General features: G+C 41.5%; 1 long non-coding RNA gene across 3 annotated transcripts in view; it reads right to left on the bottom strand.

Annotated features, from left to right (window-relative positions):
- The window catches only part of LOC309616029, a 114,595-nt gene that overhangs the window by 17,997 nt on the left and 77,535 nt on the right, over window positions 1-19,063 (bottom strand). For 2 of the 3 annotated variants that reach the window (XR_014237215.1, XR_014237216.1), the window contains exon 3: window positions 2,087-2,158. This is a non-coding gene — a long non-coding RNA (uncharacterized lncRNA). Of the gene's footprint in view, window positions 1-106; window positions 1,007-2,086; window positions 2,159-19,063 lie in introns of those variants that run through there. The other variant, XR_014237217.1, reaches the window with a different exon arrangement.

The raw sequence follows: 19,063 nt of genomic DNA, 5'->3' as shown, positions 1-19,063 counted from the left end.
CCTTATTAGTTATCCGTTTTATATGTAGTAGTGTGTATATGTCAATCCAGGTCACCCAGTTTATCCCTAACCCCCCTGAGCCCCGCTTTCCCCCCAGTAGCCATAAGTTTGTTTTCTACATCTGTGAGTCTATTTCTGTTTTGTAAATAAGTTCATTTGTACCATTTTTGTTTGTTTGTTTTTGGCTGCATTGGATCTTCGTTGCTGCGAGCGGGCTTTCTCTAGTTGTGGCGAGCAGGGGATACTCTTCATTGCGGTGCATGGATTTCTCATTGCGGTGCCTTTTCTTATTGTGGAGCATGGGCTCTAGGCACACGGGCTTCTGTAGTTGCAGCACGCAGGCTCAGTAGTTGTGGCTCATGGGCTCCAGAGCGCAGGCTCAGTAGTTGTGACACATACACTTAGTTGCTCCGCGGCACGTGAGATCTTCCTGGACCAGGGCTCCAACCCGTGTCCCCTGCATTGGCAGGCAGATTCTCAACCACTGCACCACTAGGGAAGTCCCTGTACCATTTTTTTAGATTCCACATATAAGCGATATCATATGATATTTGTCTTTCTCTGACTTACTCAGTATGACAATCTCTAGGTCCACCCATGTTGCTGCAAATGTCGTTATTTCATTCTCTTTTATGGCTGAGTAATATCCCATTGTATATATGTACCATATCATCTTTATCCATTCCTCTGTCGATGGACATTTAGGTTGCTTCCATCAACATAGGAATTTTGAGGGTACACAAACATTCAGTCCTTTGCAGGCATGGAATGAACATTTATAAAACGCCTATGACATTTAATGCTAGGAACCGTGGTGGGTGCTTGACATATATTTCTCAGTTAATTCCTGGAATAGTCACGTGAGACAACTATTGGTGTCCTCCTTTTGTGAAGGAAATACATCTCAGAGATGGCAGAAAGCTGGCACAACCAGCAAATGACAGAGCCCTGATTCAGACTCAAGGTTGACGGGCTCTGAAATCCATCTTCTTCATGCCTTTTCCCTCTAATGACAAAAGGAGAAGAATCCACCGTAATAACTGTAACTGAATGGGCCCCATATGCTGCTTCCACTGCTGCCCCTCCTGCGAGTTCTCCACGGGGCAGCCGACGGGGCCTCTTAGAGCACGACACGTTCATCCACAGTGCCTCCCTGCTCGCCGTCCTCCAACCCTTTCCACGTGGGGCAGGGGGGGCAGCTCTCCCCACAGCCCGCAGGCCCCTCTCGTGTCACCTCCTCTTCAACCTCAGTGCTCACCCCCCTTTGCCACACTGGGCTGCTTGCTCTTCCGGGAGGGAAAAAAAAAGCCAGCCTTTCCTGTCTGCAGACCACATCACTTTCTGGAACACCTGCCCCTATGCCTTTGTGTGGCTCATCCCCTCACTTTATTTGGGTTTCTACTCCAATGCCATCTCCGCAGAAAGGTCTTCCCAAAGACCCTACCTGAACCATAGCGGCCTTGCATTCTGCAACACCTGCCCCTGCTCTATTTCTCTTCCTAGCACTGCCACCATCAGATATCAAATTACATATTTTTTGTTCATTTGTTTATTTTCTGTCTCGTCCAAAAGCATAAGCCCCACGAGGTCAGGACCTCATATCTCTCCTTCATGGCTGTCTCCCAGATCCCAGAAAAGTAAACAAATGGATGGTGGATGGATGAATAAGCATACTTCCCAGCCAAGGAAATTTAAGGATGCTCTTCTGGTCTTACACCTCTGCCTCAGAGGTGTTTTGTTTTGTTTTCCAGGGCTGTTGCTAATTCTGTTCTATGTCGCCTAGTTCTTTGGGCTTTGGGAGAAAGCAGGCAAGCACCTGCTTCGTGTCTTTGCTCTTTCGTGGCACTGGCATCATCCGCAGAGGCCACCTCCACAAGTGTTTTGCACTTTTCACTGAAGCATCACTTAAGCATTCCCTTTCAGGTTCACCATGCACTCCTAGAAACTTGTTATTTCTGAATCAAAGGAGGAAACTATTTTGTTTTTTTCTGGTACTATCTTATGCCTGGATTTTTTAAAATGTTCATTGCACAATTAACTTCTTTGAAAAACTAAATAGCAACCAATTCTCAGATTAATTACTTACTCCTGTGGAAGATTTTTGATGACCTGATCCAGAAGCTACTCCTTCTTCCTTCCTCTTCCTTTTTCTTTTTCCCTGGAATGCAGACACAATGACTGGAACAGCAGCAGTCATGATGCATCCATGAAGACCAAACCATACACTAGAATATGATTGTAGGAAGGTAGAAGGAGGCTAATATGAAGGTCAGCAAATCCAACTTGCTGCCTGTTTTTATTCAGCCTACAAGAATGGTTTTTACCATTTTTTATTTTTATAATTTTTAAATGGTTGGGAGGAAATCAAAAGAAGCATAATATGTCATAGCACATAAAATTATATGAAATTAAAATTTCATTGTCCATAAATAAAGTGTTATTGGTAAGCTGCCATGCTCATTTGTTTACATTGTCTATGGCTGCTATTCACTTGTCTATTTGTATATTGTCTCTGGCTGCTTTTGCATTACAAGGGCAGAGCTGAGTGGTTGCGACAGTCTGTATGACCCACAAAGCCTAAAATACTTACTCTCTGGTCTTTTACAAAGTTTGCCAATCCCTGCTTGGATAACATCCTCGACACCTAACTTCAGACTTTTTGTTGTATAAGAAAACTAAACCCTTTACTTATGTAATTCACTATTTTTTCATATTTTTATGTCATTTGCAGGCAAAGGCCATCTAATTGGCACACAGCTAAAGGAGACTTGCTATACTGGAAGAACCACCACTTGGCTGGTGGACATTCTGCAGATGTCAGGGCTCTATTTTCCTATAATTTTCCAAGAACTTTAACTCTTTCCTTGGAATAGGCAGTGGCTGGAAGGCTAGAGAGGAGGGTAGAGGTGAAAACTTTAAAGAAAGATAAATCCCTACAGAACTTGGCAGCCAAGTGGATGTATACAGTCGAGGAGAAGGAGGTTGGTGCAGTGGAATAATAATACTTCAGTGTATTAGTTATCTCTTGCTGCAGAAACAACATTTATTACTCATATTTCCCGTATGAGAGGGGCCCATTGGAAGCCCTGTCAGAAATTGCTTACCACACTCATCAAAATTAGTATTCAAAACATTCACGGATTATCTTCACTTGGATCATCTCTGCTGTCAGTCTTGTTGAGAAAAGCCAAGAAAACGGACTCGGGACCATAACGGAATACATTCAAATGGCGCTCCCTGTGTCCCTGAGTAGAAGGTGGTGCCCATTCCCAGCTCCCTACAACACACGTATAACCCACCTCCACCCACTCCATTCCCACCTTCAGAATTCTTATCTCAGCCAAACAATGAGAACATTTCTAACCCTGTCACCTATAATCTAGATACTCTGGGGAAAGTTTTCCTTGCAGGTAGTATACCCTTTACCTTTTGTCTTAAAAACAGTTGTTGGTTTTCCCATGAGCTGAATTCGGAAATGCAGACTGGCGTTCTCCTGAGTACCTACCTGCCGATAAAGGTGACCTGAGAGTCCTTAGCTTACCCCTTCTTCCCCAGTCTCGGTCTTTCCCAGGCTCCAAACTTTCCTCCTTAGCTTTCCTCCTCCAAGAGAGGGCTCCCTCACGTCACATTCCCTCCTCCCTGTGGGAAGCACTTTCTGAAACAAAGAATCCCTCGCCAAGCCCTAAGACTGCTCAAGTGGCCACTTCTGACCAAACAGGCTTCAGGTTGGTGCTACAACCATCTGAGGTCTTGCGATTAGACTCTTTAAAATGTGTAACGCTGCTCTGATCTTGGCAGACAACAGCCCTCATTTCAATGCCCCCTACCTCTTCACTTAAGTGGACACTTCGGCTTCCCTTTGCTGGGCCAAACCAGAGTTAATCAAACCCCTGAAATGAGTCCCAGGGAGTTGGAATCATGGCATTATGCCCTGCCTGCCTATTTCACAAATTTAAAACACTGGGCTTCCAAAGAGCTAATACTGGAGGGTCTTTTAAACGCAAAGAACACTGAGGTTGGGAGGGGGCGGTTTCTGTCATCAGCCTTGAACAGCTGAAAGGGGAGCACAAGAAGGAAACATAAAGTATTTCATTTTCTCCTTTTGGCCAGATTCATGTCTGATCTAAAAGCAGAATAAACCAATAGGCTCAAAAAGAAAAATATGCACAAATGTATACATACCCAATAGTTATTCTCAACTGTTGGCAGAGCTTTTTATCTTAATTCATCTTTTTTTTAACGCAACAGTATGAGAGACCTGTCCTTCCCGGCCACCCAGGAGCAGGTCACGGGGGCAGTCACCAATGGACCAGCTTGCCTGAGAAGGTCCCCAGAGAAACAGAAACAGGAAAAAGATTTTGAGGACTGATGAGATTAAGACTTTCAAGGGAACCAAACTGTAGAGATAAATTTTACCCCCAAGTCTCAGTGGGAGAGGTGCCCCAGGAGGACAGAAGGTCTTAGCTTCCAGGTAGGGAGGATGTTGAGGGAGGGTACCCATTCTCAGGGACAGGTTTATGGTCAGGAGGGAGGGAGGCTTTTAAATATGATAGGAGAAGGAAGGAAGACCACCTCAAGGAAGTAGTCTGTTTAGAAAAAGTAATCATAAAAATAAACAAACAAATGACAGACTGAATATACAAATGGACGATGAGCAGACCCTTTATGCAAATGAACTCTGACCCACAACCTGCAGCAGCCTGTGAGGAAGCCAACCCCCCATCTACAATCAGCAGCCCGGGAAGCCAGCCTGCTGTCAGTCAGACTTGCAGAAGCCAGGTTGCCATCCCTAGTGACAATCCAGGAAGCTAAACAGTAACTTCTGTAACAATCTACCCCAAATGGCCAGGTCTTGATTAATAAATCATAGTTTCCCTAATATTCACCCCTGCTTCCACCTTCCCACCAATCAGAGAAAGCCAAACAGGCACCCTACCCAATCACATAGGGGCCCTGCCTCCAACTTAGCCCACCTCCAGCTTCCCAAGCCAACAGGCTACAATCGGCACACACGCGGGGCCTTCCCTCTTCTCCGCTGCGAAGCTCCCCCTCCCCTGCCCACCTTTGAGTCTCTGCAAACGCAAGTGACGGTGGCTGCCCCCCTGCTGTAACAAGCTCTGAATAAATAACCTGTTTTTCTCACGTGGCTGGTCTTCTTTTATTTCCACAGAAATAGCCTGAAAGGACTCAGGTCTATTTAGGAAGCCTAATAAAAAGATCTCTAGCAAGAGCTCAGAGGACCTCCTGGATTGGGGGAAAAGCACAGTCACTTTGCCTGTAACCATAACCCACGTCTCTGTGTCCCCCGGGCCTGAGGCAGCCTCAGAAGGAAACCTAAATCAATTCAGCTCCATGAGTTCGAGTACTGGTTCCTCATCTCAGTTTAGCTCCTGGCTCTCAGTGCGGCTCTCAGTGTGTCTTTGGCAAGTCTCAAAATTCCCCAGCCCGTCCTGTAACAATTGCTTGAGTTCTGAACATTAACCTCCACAGTCTACGTACTTTATTCATTTATCCTTGTTTTCCTGTATTCCTTTAGTATCGTATTTAGTCTACGACCATCGTCTCTACACAACGCCTTCAAGAATGCTTTGCACACGGAGGCCTTCTGATCACTAATATTAACTGACCTTTAAGAAACTCTTGTCTTTATAAGGATTTGGAATAGATAACTACTGCAAATGCATAGACCTCTATTTGTTTTAACAAAGGTGAATCTAAAATTGCTTGCCGTGGTGAGCCAAGATGTCAGTACGCATTAAACTTAGGTATATGCTGGTTTAGAGTTTTAGTTAAGGAAGAACTAACTAAGGATGTAACAGATAAAACCCTAAGTCTCATGGCTTCAGAGAACACACGTTTATTTTTATCAGTAAAGCCTACTCCCAACCAGTGGGCATTTCCCCACCAAGAGGTGATTCAGGGACCTTAGGGCTCCATCATTTTCAACACCAGGTTCTCAGCGTTACCACATTTGTCTGCATCAAGCCAGAAGGGAAAGACTGTGGAACCAGGCATAGAGGTATGAATGCGATTTCTAGCACATTCTATCAGCTTCATCTCAATCATGTGGACATACCTCACTGCAAGGAAGGCTGGAAAATGTGATCTAACACTGGGCTCAGAGGGGAGAGAAGTGGGTTTGGTTAAGAGCTACCCAGTGTCTGCCTCATGTATTAGGGCAAAACATCACTTCTGTGAAGACCTCCTTGCAAATACCACTCCCCTATCCAAACACCTGGCTTAGTTTCTGGAAAATGTGCACAGGCTAAGCTCTCAACTGGATTCTTCATACATCAAAGGATACAGTCAGCTCAGCAGCTCAGCCTTCTCAAACATGAAGGACAGCTAGCAATGATGACAGCAACAAGAAAAAGCCCTGCCAATTCTCTCTGCCCTTTAAAAAATGTGCTTTAATTTTATTGCGTCTAGAAGCAGTACAGCTTTCATGAGCCAGTGAACTAGTTAATTGGCTGCAGTAATAACTGGGTCTTGGAAGGTGGCACTTAACCAAACAAATATTAAGAAACTGTGAGTCTGGAGTATGAGCTTTCATGGGTGTCACAGGTCAACATGACACCACACATGACAGTTAAAGACGAAGGAGGAAATGACATTTTAGAAAAGGGAAAACTGTGGCAATGCTTAGATTTGCCTCACATTCAGAGCCATTAAAACCAGAAGGTCCTATAAAGCTGATTTTTTTGAGCTACTGTTAAAATACAAAAAAAAGGCTTTTTTTTTTTTTTTTTGCTTGACATTCTGTGTCTGCCTTTTTTCCCATTTATATATGTACATCCTGAGCACATATGATGAAAAAAGTAACTGAGATTTTGGTTCTGAAGCAGATCTTGATTTATGAGACTTATCTGCTGAGTCTAGCAAAATGATCTATGACTTCCCACGGAAATGAGATGTCAAGATGCAAAGAATGCTGCGTGCTGTCCTCAGACAGCCACAGCCTGTCTCCCAGCCTGTCCCATGGGCAACCTTCAAGGACAGTCAAGATGGGGTTCCTTCGTCAGACTGCTACATGCCAAGCTTCACGTCCATTTCTACAGGAGTAAAAGTTGGGAGCCATACTGCATTCGAATTTTCCCTGGAGTTGACCAAAATGTAAGGTCTACTTTCAGGTGATTCACTGAAAAATCAGTTATAGAATAAAAGTAGTCTGGCAATTTTTTTAAATGAAAAAAAATGGGACATGATGTATGAACCTGGCTCAAACACAGCCACCTGTTTCCCATTGTCGTTGGCTGCAAATCCGCTCTCAATTTTCTGCTTCTTGTACAGCTCCCACTGCCTCTGCCAGTGATCACAATGTACACTGTCCCTGGGCAACCTCACTTCCCTACCTTCCCGGTCCCAGACCACAGACCACCCCAGTTGAATTGCAAAGTTATTATGGCAGATATTTATAATATTTGTAATATCTAAAAAGCATGTAGGCCTATGTGGTCTCTTTCCTCTGTTTCTCTCTTACTGTTCACCACCTTGTATTACTAGTGCCTCTTCTCCCCTCCATTAGCACTGGTAAATAGTTGTTGATTAGAGTCCACTTGCTTTTCTAGTGGGTTAAGTGCAGTAAAATGAGCAAAAAAGTAGCAAACAAGGCCTCAGGGTGACATCAACAGCCTGTAATGGCTTATTTTTACCTCTGATATTTTTGCAGATGATTCTGCCTGAAATTCTTCAGTTTGGGGTAATGATGCTGAAAGTGTGTAATATGAGAAGTTGGGGTAGAAGCAACAGATGATGATGATGGTAACAGAAGGGTTATATGTAGATAAAAACCTAGCTCTGTGGAAATGTTGGTCGGGGCTAATAACCTAAGAGCTAAAATGAGCCTCGATTCTACGGTTCCATTAGTAAAAAGATGATGTTTTCAAATTTACTTTTAAAAAATGAAAAGAACATATCTGACAGTATATTTAGAAATGAGGGACCTGACTTCTGGGTAAAGAAAACCATTCTGGGGCTTCCCTGGTGGCGCAGTGGTTGAGAATCCGCCTGCTAATGCAGGGGACACGGGTTCGAGCCCTGGTCTGGGAAGATCCCACATGCCGCGGAGCGGCTGGGCCCGTGAGCCACAACTGCTGAGCCTGCGCGTCTGGAGCCTGTGCTCCGCAACAAGAGAGGCCACGATGGTGATAGGCCTGCGCACCGCGATGAAGAGGGGCCCCCGCTTGCCGCAACTAGAGAAAGCCCTCGCACAGAAACGAAGACCCAACGCAGCCAAAAATAAATAAATAAAAAAAATTAAAAAAAAAAAAGAAAACCATTCTGGCTGTAGCTCTCCAGGGGCACAGGGATCTTTCACCTGGAGTCATCAATCTTTTTAAGACCCCCCCTTTTTTTTTTTTTTGCATTAGATTGTTGGACCAAATGTCATGGGCTTCTGGGGCTTGATGGCATCTCTAGACATGAATCCATATTTATGTAACCATGAGGACCACTGCTACATGGTGGCCTCATGAGCGACTCATCTCTTCTTTAAAAAAAAAAAAAACAAGTTTACCCCAAGCTTTCTTTTTTTTTTTTTTTTTTAATAGTTTTATTTATTTATTTTTGTCTGCGTTGGGTCTTCCTAGCTCCATGCGGGCTTTCTCTAGTTGCGGTGAGCGGGGGCTACTCTTCGTTGTGGCGCAAGGGCTTCTCATCATGATGGCTTCTCTTGTTGCAGAGCACAGGCTCTAGGCGTGTGGGCTTCAGTAGTTGTGGCACGCAGGCTCAGTCATTGTGGCTCACGGGCTCTAGAGCACAGGCTCAGTAGTTGTGGTGCTCGGGCTTAGTTGCTCCACGGCATGTGGGATCTTCCCGGACCAGTGCTCGAACCCATGTGCCCTGCATCGGCAGGCGGATTCTTAACCACTGCACCACCAGGGAAGTCCCCAAGCTTTCATTTCTTAAGGAGCTTTATGTAGAGTAATTACGGTCACAATAAAATGCTCTGGAGTAAGGGGAAAATTAGGAACGACCTGAAATCTGTGCCAGGGGCCCCAGAAAACTTGGTTTTGTGTCTCTCCCATTCTGTGCATGGACCAAACTCACCACCTGTTAACCCCAACCCCTAGCCCCCTGGACCCTCTCTAGTCTCCAATTTTACATTGCCCCATGCTACTTCAACTAATTCCTGCCAAATAGCTCTGGAGAATGTGCAGAGCTATTTTGTAATGGACGTTCACAACCCCCTGGAATTGCTCACCTTTTAGATCTTGACTTATGTCCAACATTGTCTGGGCAGTTCTTTGACCACTTTCTCTCCATTCACCCTGAACTCCAAAGCACTGCACCATAAGACCATGGTAGCATGCCAGTGGGGTCCCCTACAGGTTGATGCAGAACTTTTATTCCTCTCTTGTCTCACAAGTATATTTATTCCCTGCTGATGTTATTGCTAATTTTTCACTCTTATCAAGACCCATGTCCACACCCACCTCCCACACTTTATCTTCTATACTGAACTTAGGTACCTCCAAGATCCTCAATATCCTATTTCCCTGCCCCTCTTATTTCTAAGGAAGAGAACTTGATTATCTTGTTAAGACCCACACTTTCTACCTTTGCCCCTGATCCCATCCTCACACCGTCTCTGGGACTTGGTTCCATCATTCCTCCTCAACTGTACTTCAAATTTCTCCCTCCTTGATACTGTAGGAGACCACGATGTGCCACCTCAAATATGCCTCTTTGGCACAAAGATTATTTTGAGAAACAAGACACAGGAGAAGCTCTGAAAACAGCATAAGTACCTTTTGTAAGAGAAATTTACATTTATAAAGGATATCTCCATTTGCAAGTGTCTCCCTCTTTGTACCAGGAAGAAAAGGATGATTCTAAATCACAAGAAAATCTTATCAACAGAGAAGAATTTCACTTAAATCTACATAACTAACCTTATCCTGTTTACTGTCACCTCCCCTTAACCAGCATCCAACACGATCTTCTTCCTTTGATTTGGCTGAAGATGGTTAAGCCTGAATTCTAAGCCATCCCTTTGAGCCATACTCATTTCCCTGAGTATCTCCCACGTATATATGAGATAAACATGTTTAAAAACTTCTGTTTGTTTTTCTCTTGTTAATCTATCGTTACAGGGTCCCCCAATGAGAACTTAGAAGGATAGAAGGAAAACTGCTTTTTTCCTCCTGTATAATATCTTTCTACTCTTGAGTTATTCCTTACCTTTAACCAAAAGGAAAAAAGTGAATGAAATAAAAATCTTTCTCTGACCCAGTTATGCTGAAGTTGCTCTTTTTTATTCCATTTACTGCCAAACATCTTGAGCTAGACAAAAACCTTCATATCTCCTCCTTCTTTCCACCAACAGAAACTCAGAGCTCTCTTCTCTGCAAAATTGCTTTCTCAAACACCAATATACAGTTTTTTTAAATGTTCTTAGGTCACACCACCAGAATGTTGTATCACTTCATTACCTACTAAATTTTATTGCCTTTTAAAATGCCCATTGAAGAACACACATACAGGAAAATGGATAAGTCATAACTGAAAAGCTCAGTGAATACTGAATGTGTACAGACTGCACACACAGCCACTATGTATCAGCACCCAGACCAAGAGACAGAACTATTACCAGAACTCTGGACTTCCTACCCATGTGCTCTAGCACCTACTGCCCCCTCCCCGCAAAAGTGAGCTGCTCTTCTGACTTCTGAAACCTCACACTGGTTTTACTGGTTTGCAAGGTTTCTATAAATGGAAATATACAGTATGTAGTCTTTTGAGTGTGTCTTCTTTCACCAAACCTTGTGGTCATATGTTTATCCATGCCCTTGTGTGTAGCTGTAGTTCATCCATCCTCAATCCTGTAAATTTCCATTGTGCAAATGTGCTACAATGTGTTATCTATTCCACTTCTGACGGGCATTTGAGTTGTTTCAAGCCTGGGGGATTTTATGAATAGGGCTCCTGTGGACATCTTTCAGTGAACATATGTACAAATTTCTGTTGAATATACATCTAGAGATGGCATTTGGGGGGCCACCGAGTATTCACACCTTTAGTTTTAATGTTATAAATATTGCCAAACCACTTACAGAGTGGTTGTACCAATTTACACCACTACTATTACACCCCTACTAGCAGTATGTGAGCGTTCCTGTTGTTCCTTATCCTCATCAACATCTGGTATTTTTAAAAATCTTTTTCCCTTTGCAATTCTGGTGGGTGTACATCAATGATTTTAATGTATCAGACCCAGCAGCCTCATCCTCCTTCAATATTTAACACTGTAGGTGCCCTTCCTTACATCATGAACGCACTTCTTTCAGGTTCGCTTTATGCTGATCTTCATCGTCTTTCCTGCCATGTCTTGTCCCTCTGTTATCCCTCCCAGTTTGCAGCATTTTTCTTTTTTTTTCTCTACAGACTGCCTCTCTCTCTCTGATCATACTCTTTACTACAGCTTCATTTGCCAACTCTGAATATCTTAAGTCCTGATACCCTCAGACCTTGACAATTTGAGCAGTTTTCTATCATTTTATTCATTTATTCACCCGTTTGTTATTTGATCCTTTAATAATTGTTAATTGCTTATTGTGTACCAAGCACTTTGATAGGAGGTAGAGTTGGGGATTCTAATAAGAAATAGTCCTTGCCCTCTGTTACGAACTGAATTGTGTCTCCCTCAAAATTAATGTTAGAGCCATAACCCCTAACGTGACAGTATTTGGAGATAGGACCTATAAAGAGGTAATTAAGGTTAAATGAAGTCATAAGGGTGGAGCCTGGTCCTACATGACTGGTGTCCTTATAAGAAAAGGAAGAGACACCAGGGATGCTTCTGTGCATAAAGGAAAGGCCATGCGAGGGCACGGTGCAAGAAGGCAGCCACCTACAAGCAAGAAAAGAGAAGCCTCAGAGGAAACCAACCCTGCTGGCACCTGGATCTTGGACTTCTAGCCTCCGGAACTGTGAGAAAATCAATTTCTGTTGTTTAAGCCAACCAGTCTGTGGTATTTTGTTATGGCAGCCCTAGCAAACTAACACACCCTCAAACAGCTTACTATCCTGGGGAGACAAGAAGGAAATCAACATTTACAGCACTATGTGAAATACACTGTGATGGAGGTGTACGGGGATAACATGGAGGTAGAGAGAAAGCACCAGGACAAAAGGATAAGGGTAAGAAGTGACAAAAGAGGTCTTCCCTTGGAAGAGGATGCCCAAACACAGTCTAGAGAAATTAGCAGAGTTATCTGGGCAGAGGGCAGGGAAGGGTATTCCACAGAGAGGAAGCTACACCTGCAAAAGTATGGAGAGCACGGCACATACACGGAAACTAAGGAGTTCAGAATGGGCTCAGGGTAGGTGGTGAGAGAGGGTAGACTCAAAAGATGAGAATGGAAACACATATTGAAGAGGTTCCCTACCTTGTTAGGAAGTGACTGAATCAATAAATCAAGGAATCCATGAATATTTTGGGGTAATGCTGTTTAATTTACTGGAAAGATCATGACTAGGTGTTGGGGCCCAGGGCAGGCCACCCCAAACTATGCCTCAATGGCATATTATTTCGATCAAAGTTATTTAAGAAACAGCTGGTGTAAGAGGAACACTTTGACCCTCTTCTCTGCCTCCTTGCAAGCAGGAAATTAATCTTCCATGTGAAAGGTGCCCTACCTATACAAGAGGTAGAAAGATATCCTTATCACCAGAGAAAGGGAATTCAGGGCCAAGAAGTCTATGAACAAAAACCTTGTTACTTCTAATTTACTACTCAAGCCCAAACATTGCTTAAATTCCTTACTAACTAAAGCACCCAAACCTAAGTTTCTTTGTCCTGTCAAATCCTCACAGATTTATTTTTTCTTTGTATAAGAAGATATTAAAGTTGCCTGCTTTTGGTCACTCACTGAGCATTATTTTATGATCTCCCATGGACTCGAAATTAAATTAGTTTTTCTCCTATTAATCTGTCTGGTGTGTCCATTTTATTATTAGTCCAGCCACAAGAACTCAAGGATAGAAGGAGAGATTTCCCCCATCCCCGACATAAGGAATCCTATTTTAGCACCAAAACTAAGGCAGCCATATGTCCTGGGTTTTACAAGACTCTACTGATTTAAAATATTTTGCCTTATCAGACCATGTGTCAGAACACAGCCCAATTTAGGGTTAGGAAAATTTTGTTACCATAACCTTGTTCCATCCCACACACCATATTGTTTTTTCCAAATAAATGGTGACATCGTTTCTGTTTGGTATCCTGTACAGAAAATAATCCTAATTTGTGAGTTTGCAATTCATACTTATGAATATTCAAGTGCACAACTCCAGTTAAAGCCAGAGCTGAGCAAGCCTGGGCTACAGGCAACAAAAATAATCCTCCCACAGTTACATTTATTTTATTAACAGGTTACAGCCTGAAGTCCTAAGAAAAAAGAATTAATGTTTTATTATAACCTTGTCTCTAATTGAGTGGGAGGTTTTCCCCTTCTTTCATTTACTGAAGTATTAGGGCTTTCGCGACTAGAATAGCAGAAACTTTAGCTACGTTGGCCAATTCAGGTGTAATTCCCATGTATCCAGGGGCTTCTTATGACTCAGTCTCTGCAGGGAATCAAATGCCAGAACCCAGTCCAATAATCAAGAGAAAATTTAAGAGGAATTCCAAGCTTTAGGCTGATCTGAGAACAATTAGCGGTTCCAAGTCACACCCCAGAGCAGTAACGTTTCTCACAAGCTTCCTTCCCCACAGCTTCTCGCATCCCGAACCTGCTCCAGTGCCTCTCCCTTGCCAAGACGCCACATTCACCTCCTCTCTCCTGCCCTACCTCTTTCTTATGGAGATTGTCTTAGTTCTTGGCTTTATTTCTGCTTGTCTTCGCCCATCCCCCCACCAACTCTCCTCCACAAAAGGACACCTAGGGCTTAACCAGGCCAGCTGGAACCCGTTCCATTTTCTTCCCACAATTTCATTCTTCTCTCTACCCATTCTCCTCTATCTACTTCATAAGCAGCCTGGGAATTGAGAGAGCAGAGGTCAAGCACTCCCTAGAGAGTGAGGAGAAGGTGAGCAAGCAATAATGAAATTTCATTTAAAATCTAGTGAGAGTATGGAATTTCCTTAAAAAAATTAAACATAGAATGTCCATATGTTCTAGCAATTCCATCTCTAGGTATATTTGGGTAAATACACCCAAAAGAATGAAAAGCAGGGACTCAAACAGGTCTTTGTACACCAATGTTCATAGCAGCATTAGTCATAAGAGCCAAAAAGTAGAAGCAACCCAAGTATCCATCAACAGATGAATAGTTAATAAAATGTGGTCCATCCATACAATAGAATATTATTCAGCCTTTAAAAGGAATACAATTCTGATGCACGCTACTACTTGGATGAATCTTAAAAACATTATACTAAGTGAAATAAGCCAGACACAAAAGGACAAACACTATATGATTCCACTTATATGAGGCAGTTAGAATAGGCAAATTCATAGCGATGGAAAGTAGAATAGTGGTTGCCAGGGGTTGAAGGGAGGGGAGTACAGGGAATTGTGCAATGGGTACAGACTTTCAGTTTGGGATGATGAAAAAGCTGGGGACATGGATATAGGTGATGATTCCACAATATTTTGAATGTATTTAATGCTGCTGAATTATGCATTTAAAATGGTTAAAATGGTAAATTTTATATGATGTACACAATTTTTGAAAAGGATTTTTAAGCTCATAAGAAGGAGAGAAGAAAGGTTACTAATAGCATTCTCATCATACAGAAAAATTTTAGGTAGAAATGAACAGAGCTGTCTATTGATACCATAAAACTTCTTAATTTGATGAAACTAAGACTATTACTCACTGGATAAAATATCTGCATGATAATTGTTTTTAACCTATGACATGATGTAGCCTCCTTATTCGTAATACACTTTGTTACTGTGTTCATGATCATTGACTGACTGCTTTTTAAGGTTATTATTGTTCGTGTTTATAATAAGTGTTTCCCAAGTATAACATTCTGGAAGAAGTTAGAGAGGCAATTTGAACAGAATATTTTGTGTCCATTTCCACCCATAATTGCAGAAATTCCAGCCACCCTAAAAATTTATCCCCAAATACTTCTAGGAGTCCCCAAGACTCACTTTAGTTGCACTCACAAGTACCCACGGCAACCATTTTCCTCCTCTTTTAATCTGGCTATTAGGGTGATGTCTTCAATTGCTATAGAAGCTACTGTGCCTGGGTCTACCAATTTTGTGTGTATAAGATGTCCTCTTCTGCTTCCTCTCTCTCACATGAAAGATGATCCAGCACCTTACTCATACTCATTATGTTCTCAGATAATGATTTTAAGATTTACCCATGTTGTTGCATGTATTGGTTGTTTGATCCTTTTTATCATTGAGTTGTATCCCCTTGTATACATAGACCACATTTTGTTTACCCATGGGCATATAGGTTGTTTCCAGTTTGGAACTATTACATATAAAGCTGCTATGAGCATTCATGTACAAGTTTTTGTGTAGACATAGTTTTCACTTCTCTTGGGTATATACGATGTAGTATGGGACTGAGTTATATGTTAGTGTGTATTTAACTTTTTAAGAAATTGTCAAACTGTTTCCAACTTGTCTGTGCCATCTTACATTCCTGCCAACAGTGCAGGAGTATTCCAGTTGCTCCTTATCCTCACCAACACTGGGTGTTGTCAGTCTTTTTAATTATAGCCCTTTTCTTGGGTATACAGCGGTATCCCATGTGGTTTTAATATGGATTTCACTGATGGTTAACAATGTTGAATATCTTTTTATGTGCTTATTGGTCATTCCTACATCTTCTTTTGTAAAGTATCTGTTCAAATCTCTCACCTATTTAATTTGTTGTTGGGCTGTTATATTTTATAGTTATACAGGGTTTTTTTGTTTGTTTGTTTTTATATATTCTAGGTAAAAGCCTTTTGTTTGATATATGTATTGCAAATATTTTCTCCCAGACTGTAACTTGACCATCACCAGTGGGCTCAATAAATCTTTGCCCTTTTTTTCTTAAGTCATTCAACTAGGTGGATACTCAAGTAATCACTGGAAGAATGCAAAGTAAGCCTGGGAAGTGTTACCAAACTTGGTAGGAGCTCCAGGTGGCTCCAGGTTTAAACAGCATCCTTCATGTTTTTATGGATGAACATTATGGAGATTATTTTCTGAAGCTTCAGTAGAAGTGCTATTGGAAAGAACATTTTCCATTCATAATATTTCCTTTTATCAGATAATGGACATAATATTATGCTGTTGAATGTGTGGGTAGACATGAAAGCTCTAGCAGATGGTTTTGACTCAGCTGTTGTCACCGTGGGGGAACACTGTGAAGAGGTAACAGTGATGGGTGGAAGGTGAAGATATGTTGATAGATTTATGAGGGAGAGAGTGTCAAAAGGGAAATAAACTAGAAATTCATCTCTTCCCAGAAAGAAAGGAAATAAAAATAACAAGCACCAAAAAAGCCACAGCTGTGGGAGGGAATCAAGCCACCAGTCACACACACACACCCACAAAAAGAGTGCGAATACAAGGATAAATGAACAGCAATCTGCTTTCTTTATTTCCTACTAAAATCATGCATGTCCTAATGGTGGATTTTGGTATATTCTAGATAATAGAAGGCACAGCTGACTATCATTCTTCCTCTGAATCCTGAAAAAGTCAGAGAAAATGTGCAAGATGAAGACTTCAGGGAAGATGAATGACACAAAACCAGTGATCAGTGAGAAACCAACCCAGGAAATCTCCCCACGTCTGCAGCCAATGTCAGCAAAGACAAAAACATTTTAAAAAATAATGATTTAGGCATAACTAGACATTTTGTAGACTCTCTGATCCCTGTTCACTTAATGCCTGGGGTTAGGCAAGGTGTTTGGATATTGGCATAGAAAGACCACGAGCTTTGGCATCAAACAGACCTGGATTCAAATTCTAGACCTAAATGTTTAAATGACTCTGTAAATTTAGTTAAATTTCCTTAAACTTAATTTATTCATCCATAAATAGGAGATAAATAATATCTATTTGATAGAATCATTGAGAGTATTAAATGAAATCACATATGCTCATTTCCTACAACAGATCTCAGTACAAACTAGACACTCATTAAATTTTAGTCATTACCCTTACCCAGCTTCTACTTGCCCTTAATAAGAATGCTATTTGGGAATTCCATGCCTTTTTTCAACATCATAAATTCTTGGGGTTGCACTCTGGCAATTGGCCAGCAAAAGCCACATTTCATAACACATCAGGAATTATCTAATTTAATGTATCCATATTTTTCCCTGGCCTTCCAGGAAACTCTAAGTTAAAAAGTAAAATCTTTGGAACTAGAGATGATTGAGATTTGGGTACATTTATTTGCTCTTCTAAACACGGTAACAATAGCTTTAATTTTTTTTTTAAGTTGTGCTAATGTGATAGCATCAAGCTAAATACTTTGTCACAATAACCCCAAGGTGTAGGTACGATTGTTATTTCCAGTTTATATATAAGGGACTGGGTCTGAGGGGGTTAATTTTCCTACGGGTGTCTTATTTCAAAGACACCCCTGTTGTTTGTAATGTTGATAGATTTATGAGAGAGAGAGTGTCAAAAGGGAAATAAACTAGAAATTCATCTCTTCCCAGAAAGAAAGGAAATAAAAATAACAAGCACCAAAAAAGCCACAATTGCAGGAGGGAATCAAGCCACCAGTCACACACACAAAGAGTGCGAATACAAGGATAAATGAACAGCAATCTGCTTTCTTTTTTTCCTACTAAAATCATGCCTCCACTATACAGCTTCTAATTTCTGACTACTATTTTTAAAGTGTTATTATCATTGCATCTTTTACTGTGTGCTGCTCAAATTCTTTTGGGAAGTGGGAGTGGTGTCAATTATAAATAACTATTCCCAAAACAGACAAATCATCAGAAGCCCACAAACCAAAGCTAGAAAAGAAGAAGCAAACTAGGCAACCAATGAACTAGACCTGGACAATAAAACTACCAGTTTGAAAATAAAACCCATAGATATTATTCTCAACTTAATGTTCACCACCACAAGCTGTGTTATTTATGGAAAACAATACAGAACCTATGTTTCTAGCCCAAGCAGCATGTAAGGCTCCTATCAGACATCTAGGAATAAGATGATAGAAAAGGTAAAACTTGAGAAGTGAAATCAATACACAAAGTCTAGAAAGACTAACAATGTATCTGAGTCTGTGCCCTGAATATGATAGTATTTGGAAAGGCCATACGCTTTATCTGTCCTCCTACCCTGGCTGATACCAAAAACGATACTACCTCATTTCTTCAGCTTAAGACCTTGATTCCTGCCAAAATGCATAGTCCTGGGAGGGCTAACAAAGTTCCATCCATCACTGAGAATGTTGTGGTGAAAAAATTCCCTCCCTCAGAACAGAGGGAGAAAAGCAGCACAAAACTCTGTGTAATGCACATAACTACAGATAGGGAAGAACTACTTCTCAATTTTGCCTAAAGTAGGCATAAGATTGAGCTGACATTCTTCAGCCTTCAAGCTTTCCAGGAAAATAAGCTGACAGAGGGTTAAGTGTTCTTATTTACACAGAAAAATGCTGCCAATAACCTTAGACGCAGGTAGGATGGAAAGAGTTGATTTTCCTTTTTTCTTTCATGATATTTTGTTAGAAGTTTTGAAGACTGACTAGAAAGGGCAATTCTGCAATGGTGGCCACAGAAGGTATTGCATCCAACTACTCTGCTACACCTGGCTCAAAAACAAGATCACTAAATGGCAACATGAATAGACTTGAGTAAAATGTTTAAAATAAGTTTTAAATGGATTTCCTGAAAAATATGATTGCAGGAAAAAAGGGAAAAAGACATTTGAAAGAGAACATTAAACATTAATGTAACATTAGAATATATTAAAAGAATAAAATAACTGTAACATAGCTTCAGGAACTTCCACTACTGATCAGTAGATCCATGAATGAGGGGGAAAAGTTTGTTGCTTTAAGTCACTGAGAAATAGTATGGTTGTTTGTTACGCAGCATTACCAGAGCAAGAACTGATTGACAGAACTC

This window comes from Balaenoptera borealis (assembly GCF_965194805.1).
Source record: "Balaenoptera borealis genome assembly, chromosome: 18".
Taxonomy (NCBI): Eukaryota; Metazoa; Chordata; class Mammalia; order Artiodactyla; family Balaenopteridae; genus Balaenoptera; species Balaenoptera borealis.
Note: the sequence above shows the minus strand (reverse complement) of the source record. Positions and strands in the feature narration are given on the sequence as shown.